The following is a 7,401-nucleotide window of genomic DNA, read 5'->3' as shown; positions in this document are numbered from 1 at the left end:
TAGGCCATCTTTCGATACATATGCAGCTAGAGACAAGAGCTCTGGGGTACTGGTTAGTTCATAATGTTGTTCCAACTGTTCTCATTCTTAACACACAAACAAGGATAATAAAATTAGTATAAGTAGTCCATATCAAAGTAAGTGAGTTGTTTTAAATGGGATAAATGTGATCCCTATTCTAGTATAGAATTTTAGGACATTAGGTATACTATAGAGGCAAATTAAAGAAACAAACAATTAAAATTAAAAATAATTAAAGACGGGGGTTTAGGGAGGAGGTATGGGATGTGGAACAGTCAGAGGGTGGATGGGGTGGGAAATAAAACCTGGACTGAAAATAAATAAATAACAAAAAATAACTGCATGGAGAAAAAAAGAATTAAAGAAATAGGCCTTATAATATTAATGTGAAGTGAATCAACAAAAATACACAAAAGCCTAATTTCCCATTGCTATTTATAATGCCTTTCTATACACAAAAGGTTTCTCTAGTAGCCCAGCTAAGTCTAAAGTAATTACACATATTTTATCTGAGTATCTACAATATATACATATACAACCCCAAAGTAAACCTTAGAATGACCAACAGATTATAATGTATGTTTTTTCAAAGAAACATATATGACTCCATAGACTAATTAAGATTATACTTAAACCCCGCAAATAAAGATTTGGGGCTAGAGATATGGTTCAACAGTTGTAGAGTAGTAGTTGCTCTTCCAGAGAACCAGTGTTTCATTGCTAGCCTTCACATGGTGCCTCACAATTCTCTGTAATTCCAATCTCAGGGGATCTGAGATACTTCTGGTTTCTGTGGACACCAGACATGAATATGGTGCACAAATATATAGGTAGGCAGAATATTCATACACATAAAAATAAATAAAATTTAAATTAATATTTATAGTTGGGATACCATGAAAAAGACCAATTTTCTGTGGCTATTATGGCTACTATAATAAGTTATTCTAGAATCTAAAACACACACATATACATAAACAAATGGAAATTAAGATAGCAAAAGAACTAATTTTTATTTTGAATTCATTATCTCTTTGCTCTACTAATTTCAAAACAGGTTTTGCTTAAAAATGAAACAAATTTTGTATCTGTATTTTAACTATAGATGTATTATATTTAAAGAACCTGTTATCTAAAAGATGTAATTTAACATAATTCTCTTTTAAAGGTCTATACAGATCTGTTTATAAGATGCTCACAGTCAGCTATTGGATGGATCACAGGGCCCACAATGGAGGAGCTAGAGAAAGTACCCAAGGAGCTAAAGGGAACTGCAACCCTATAGGTGGAACAACAATATGAACTAACCAGTACCCCCCGGAGCTCGTGTCTCTAGCTGCATATGTATCANAAGATGGCCTAGTCGGCCATCACTGGAAAGAGAGGCCCATTGGACTTGCAAACTTTATATGCCNCAGTACAGGGGAACCCCAGGACCAAAAAGTGGGAGTGGGTGGGTAGGGGAGTGGGGGTGGGTATGGGGGACTTTTTGGATAGCATTGGAAATGTAAATGAGGAAAATACCTAATAAATAAATATATATATATAAATTATAATCATAAAATATTTGCCAGAATCTCTACTCAGATAGATAATTTATAATTTGTTCAAATGACAAAATGAATTAACTTCTTCATTCTTGGAATTTTATCTTAGCACATTTTATTAGTCTAAAAAAATCTAATTAAAAGAGTAACCCTACAACCTTTTTCTGGTTAAATATAGCAAAGGATAAAGATATTTAATTAAAAACTATAGACATTTAAAATATTGATATGTTCACATATTTTATGCATTGTTGAATTTGGAATTATAATGCATATATGTAATATTTCAACAACTAAATATAACTTATTTAAGTAAGCATGAGGAACTCACAGTAAGGTGAAGCTATTTGGAGACTTATATTAGGCTTTTTCTATTGTGTGCATGAAAGTTTTATATAGTCAAGATTTAGAAAAATAATTTCATTGAAATTACTATGTCATTTATGCCATAATGCACTGTTGATGTTACAAGCTTTGTTTAAAGGTTCACAAGGATGTTCTTAATAGTGCTTATTTTTGACATTATTCATTTCCAAATTCTGTTCTGAAGAATGAATCACTTCACTATTAATGTTAAAAATGAGTTCATTTTAGGCCAATCCACAAACTCATTTTAGTTTCAATATGGTCCATATCCCAAAACAGTTGCAATAATTCATTTGTCCTGGATTCCCTTAATGAAATGGATAATCATTTTCAAAATTTATAGCTACTAACAAATATACATTAGGATAACTGTGAGGCTTGTATGAAGGATGTTAACTTTAAAGTGTTCTTAGTGTTAAAAAATATCTTTAGTTACATTGTTAATGAAGTTATTAATGCACATTTTAAACTACTAGAAATGACATAGTTAGAAAGGAAATTTGGTTTATAATCAAGAGTTAGGGTCATGCTGGGAGACAGAGAACATCACTTTCTCTTGTGCCAAATGATGATGAGATTGTTAAAGGTTTTAATTCTATTTTTGGTACATAATAAGACAGTCACGTATTTCCCATTCTAATATTATTTATATTTTTATCTATGCATCACGTTATGATCATGTCTTTTCAAGTATCATGCTTAAGTCCACTTCTTAGTCAAAGAACAAAGTATTGCCACTGGATATATTTACAACAAATACCCAATATTCTGTCACTTGTGTATAGAAAAGTAACTTCTCAAAATCCCTGTATGTAGGTATGCAAGAAGGCCTTTGAGTTCACAGGCTAAGGTGAAATGGGAATTAAAGAATTAAGAAACATGCCAGGCACCTATTGACCTAAAGAAAAGAACACTTAGGGCTGAAAACAGCACTTTTGGATTTAAAAGCTTGGTGCTCATAAAAGAATGCTTTCCCATTAGGTTAAACCTATGCCTTTAATTCCAGAAAAACAAACAAATCTTATCGTGTTCTTTTTTTTTTTTTTCTAATACAATACATGTATTTCTTCCAATTGTTTTTGGTGGTGGTGGTGTGTGTGCAAGCACAAACACTGGCACCCATGCATGCTGTAGTTATCTGTTACTTTTAAATATTAAAAGTGTGCACTCTCCTGAGTAAATCATCTCCTGTATATTTCAGGTTTAGTGCAAATCCTTTACAGTGAAAAGTATAAGGACATGACATTATAGGATCTTTCTTCCTCTTCTTCTTCCTCTTTTGTATTACCTGGCTGAGGGTGATCACTATGAAAATTCCAAAGCTACTTTTGGCATTCTTTTTGCTTCTGATATTAGCCAGTAGAGTTGCTGCCTCTGGAAACTGCTGCAACATTTAGAGAGATAAACTGGCCAAATACAAATCCAGTTTTCTTTCAATGGAATGCAAGAGAAGCGTACCCCTAAGAAGTCTCTAAAATGCAAAGAGCTTCCTGGATAGAAGCCAAAGCTACCCAGTGAGACAAAATATCATGCTCTCTGTATGGAATGCTTTTTAACTAACACGACATTCATAATAAACCAGAAAGCATAATAAGCATTTATAAAGTAATTTAATATCTCTAATTACTTTCACTTATATTCCTGTCAAGACTCAGGGATTAAGGACTATATAGAGACAGAAGAGGACTCCAGAATTATAGTCAACACCACACACATGCGCCACATGATTCACAAACACTAGCCAAAGAAGCAGAGAAGTAGGAACTCACCAGAATAGTCCAAGAAAACAAAACAAACCCCTCTTAAGCACACAACAAAAACTTCCGTTCATGCCTCTCCCCAGCTCCTATCGATACCCTCTCAGCCCTTAGAACTCACTTCACCAACTGCAGATCTCTTCAAATCCGACCAGTTAAGCAGCAACTGAAAGGGGTGGAGGAGTGCTAAAGTGAGGCTTCTGAAGCATGAAGGAGAGATCAGGAGGGCTGTTAAAGAGGGAAACGGAAAGAAATAAAACAATGTTGCAAAAGACTGGGAGAGATAAGAGACGGATGAATGAGAGAATGAGCTTCAGGCAAAGAGCCCAGAGAGCAAGCTCCTGAAACAGCTGGCAAGGCTGTTACACTGCTGCTGTCCAAGAGCTACTGGGTGCTGAAATGACTTCCCCAACACACACCCCTAGCCCCACTCACCCACTCCAGACTTCCCTTCCTCTCAGGCTCATTCCCCTCTCGTAGCATAAAACCATCTCCATGGCAACCTGTCGTCATACAATTTAAGGTGGTCCGTATTTTTGAGTTGTGTGAGTTTTTCATAGCAAAAAGACTTTACTATTACTTTTACTATTACTTTTATTGTCCTTTAGCACAAAACTTTCCCTGGTATGATAGTACTACCTTTTCTCCCTCCTAAAACGGAAAATCAATTTCCCCTTTCACTTGCAAAAGCTGCCTGTCCTCATAGTTTTTCTACCTCCCACCTATATAACCTTTACACACACACACACACACACACACACACACACATACACACGCACGCACGCACGCACGCATGCACTAGAGAGAGAGAGAGAGAGAGAGAGAGAGAGAGAGAGAGAGAGAGAGAGAGATTTATTTTAGCTTTCAAGTGTTTCTCCAATCCTTATTAACACAAAGGAAACTAAAGTTTATGCCCACATGCAGTTTTGCTGAAACAAATGCCTTGTTTGATTTACACCAGATTTCTGCACAACTTGTATTATCACAGAGAAGTCTCCTTCACTTCAACACATTTTGCTCTCAGTTTAGTCAGAGCTTTAATATTTTCTCCTACATTGCAGATAAACAGAGTAGCACGAAGGCATTCTTTAAAAAAATGTTTTAATGTATCACTAAAAGCTTAAAATAGAATTGCTTTAGTGAAATCAAGTAAGTTTATTATTAATTTAATTTTTGTTTCTCTTACTTGCATTAAATCTGCTACAGAACAAAGTTAACACACTTTGAAGGTACTAAAGGCTATAACATAGGGATGATTCACTAATGCTTATTTTGAAGAAAAATCCTAGGCATAAATTTTAAAATATAAAAAAAATCCACAACATGTAAATACGCATAACTGCATACTATCTTACTGTAACTTCCATTCAATGAAATACCATAACTGAAGTCTTCTTGCTATCTGAAAAACACAGCTAGTAAATATACTGCTACTTTTATATGCTTCAGTTTTGAAATATCTTAAGGTAAACTTGGTAAACTATTCACTATCAGTTTATGGAGCCAAATAATATAAGGAAGTTTTGTAACTCTTTAAACCTAGAATTACAAATAAATGAAGATCTGGGTAATGCCAATATATTAGTAATCTATTTCATATCTTCCTCATAAGCTCAGAAAATGTATTAAAATAGTTACTGATAAATTGTTCAGTTAATTAATGGCTCAGTTTCACAACAGTTACGATTATTAGCACAATTATTCATAAACTATAGTTCCTATAATATTCAATATAGACCTTCATTTCATCTGAATAAAATACATTTCTAAATAAAACAAAACTTAGTTGTCAATTTCAATGTCGACTCACAGTAGCAACTGAAAGGCAGAGTTCCCTTTATATAGGATCTTACCATAGTTTTGATAACATTTTGTTGAATTTGGACTTAACCTACAGCTAAAACTAACTTCCTTCTCTACTACAGCTCCCCACTGACTTATATCCCCACAGTTTCTGTACCTCACTTTTCACAACACTATGGATACTGTTGCTAGGAGATAAAAGATACTACTATTGCATCAATAATGCTCACAGCTAGGACCATGTTTTAAAATGAGACCTTTAGGTAAAGCCAATTCTGTCTGAATAGAGTAATTGGTAGAATATAGTAAAGATTATTTTAACTTTTTTCTTTCTTTCTTTCTTTCTTTCTTTCTTTCTTTCTTCCTTCCTTCCTTCCTTCCTTCCTTCCTTCCTTCCTTCCTTCCTTCCTTTCTTTCTTTCTTTCTCTTTCCGAGACAGGGTTTCTCTGTGTAGCCCTGGCTGTCCTGGAACTCACTCTGTAGACCAGGCTGGCCTTGAACTCAGAAATCCACCTGCCTCTGCCTCCCAAGTGCTGGGATTAAAAGGCATGTGCCACCACCGCCCGGCTATTTTAACTTTCTTTATTCTTTTAATTTTATACACCCATTTTTAGTCCCCTCCTCTCTCACCAACTCTTCTCTCCTCTCACCAAGTCCCCATCCTACTGTCAGGCCTTTTGGCCTTGTTTTTACTTAGAATTAAAAATAATAAATGTATTAAATCATATAAGTATTCACAGGTTACTATAAATAAGTGTTCTTATATAAGTCTTATAACACCTACTGTGACTTCAGAAATAAGGTCTAAAATTTAAAATTCAAACTTTGGAAAAGTATTGTCTATTTGTTTTTTACTATACTTAGCAAATAAATATTGGTTAAAAATACCCTTAAACAGCCAAAAAATAAAATCCAATTAATACTTATAATTTGTTTTGAGTTCCACAATGAAAATAAAACTTCCTTTCCACAGCATCCCATCACCTTTTCATAACATACTTTGTTGAATTTGAATTTAACAATACTCCAGAGCTAAAGGCAAAGTTCCCAACATAATGTCTTTTATTTTTTTCCTTTTTTCTTTTTTATTAGGTATTTTCCTCATTTATATTTCCCATGTTATCCCAAAAGTCCCCCATATCCCCCCACTTTCCTACCCACCCATTCCTTATTACCTTATAATTATTATATCATAAATATTCTGATAGGGCTATAAAATTTAAAAAATACACTATGAAGTAAAAATATGAACGAAACTGTTTGGAAGTATAAATGATTCATTTTAGACAGTCTATTTAAAGACCGCTTTCCAGTAAAATAGGTAAAGGACTGATTATATTTTGGAATGACTGAAGAAAAATCCAGATGCCTGATTATTTTTCCCATGGAACTATAGTATACATGTCAAAAAATAATAATTGTGATTTTTTTTCTTTGGATTTTCTAGGCAGGATTTTCCTGTGTAGTATAGCCCTGGCTGTCCTGGAACTAGCTCTATAAACGAGGCTAGCCTCAAACACACAGAACTCAGCCTGCCTTTGCCTCCCAACTGTTGGAATTAAAGGCATCTACCACCACTACTCAGCAATTGTAAATAATTTATAAGACAATAAGCACTATATATAAGGAAAACTTTCATATCTTAATTAGAAAGAAAATATATGTTTCTAAATGAATATATGGAAAATGGGTAACATTTTATTTTTTTATTTTTTTAAATATTTTTTATTACATATTTTCCTCAATTACATTTCCAATGCTATCCCAAAAGTCCCCCATACCCTCCCCCCCACTCCCCTACCCACCCATTCCCACGTTTTTGGCCCTGGCGTTCCCCTGTACTGGGGCATATAAAGTTTGTGTGTCCAATAGGCCTCTCTTTCCAGTGATGGCCGACTAGGCCATCA

At 34.3% G+C, this 7,401-nt stretch overlaps 1 protein-coding gene across 3 annotated transcripts in view; it reads right to left on the bottom strand.

The window, feature by feature from the left end:
- The window catches only part of Tent5d (terminal nucleotidyltransferase 5D), an 80,848-nt gene that overhangs the window by 12,105 nt on the left and 61,342 nt on the right, over positions 1–7,401 (bottom strand). The window contains exon 1 of one of the 3 annotated variants that reach the window (XM_021153324.1): positions 5,545–5,605. The exons of the other annotated variants lie outside the window; for them this stretch is intronic. The gene's annotated coding sequence lies outside the window, so the exon portion shown is untranslated. Of the gene's footprint in view, positions 1–5,544; positions 5,606–7,401 lie in introns of those variants that run through there. 3 annotated transcript variants of the gene reach the window in all.

The sequence above is a fragment of the Mus caroli genome, chromosome X (assembly GCF_900094665.2).
Source record: "Mus caroli chromosome X, CAROLI_EIJ_v1.1, whole genome shotgun sequence".
Taxonomy (NCBI): Eukaryota; Metazoa; Chordata; class Mammalia; order Rodentia; family Muridae; genus Mus; species Mus caroli.
The sequence above is the reverse complement of the archived record's forward strand: the minus strand, read 5'-3'. Positions and strand labels throughout refer to the sequence as shown.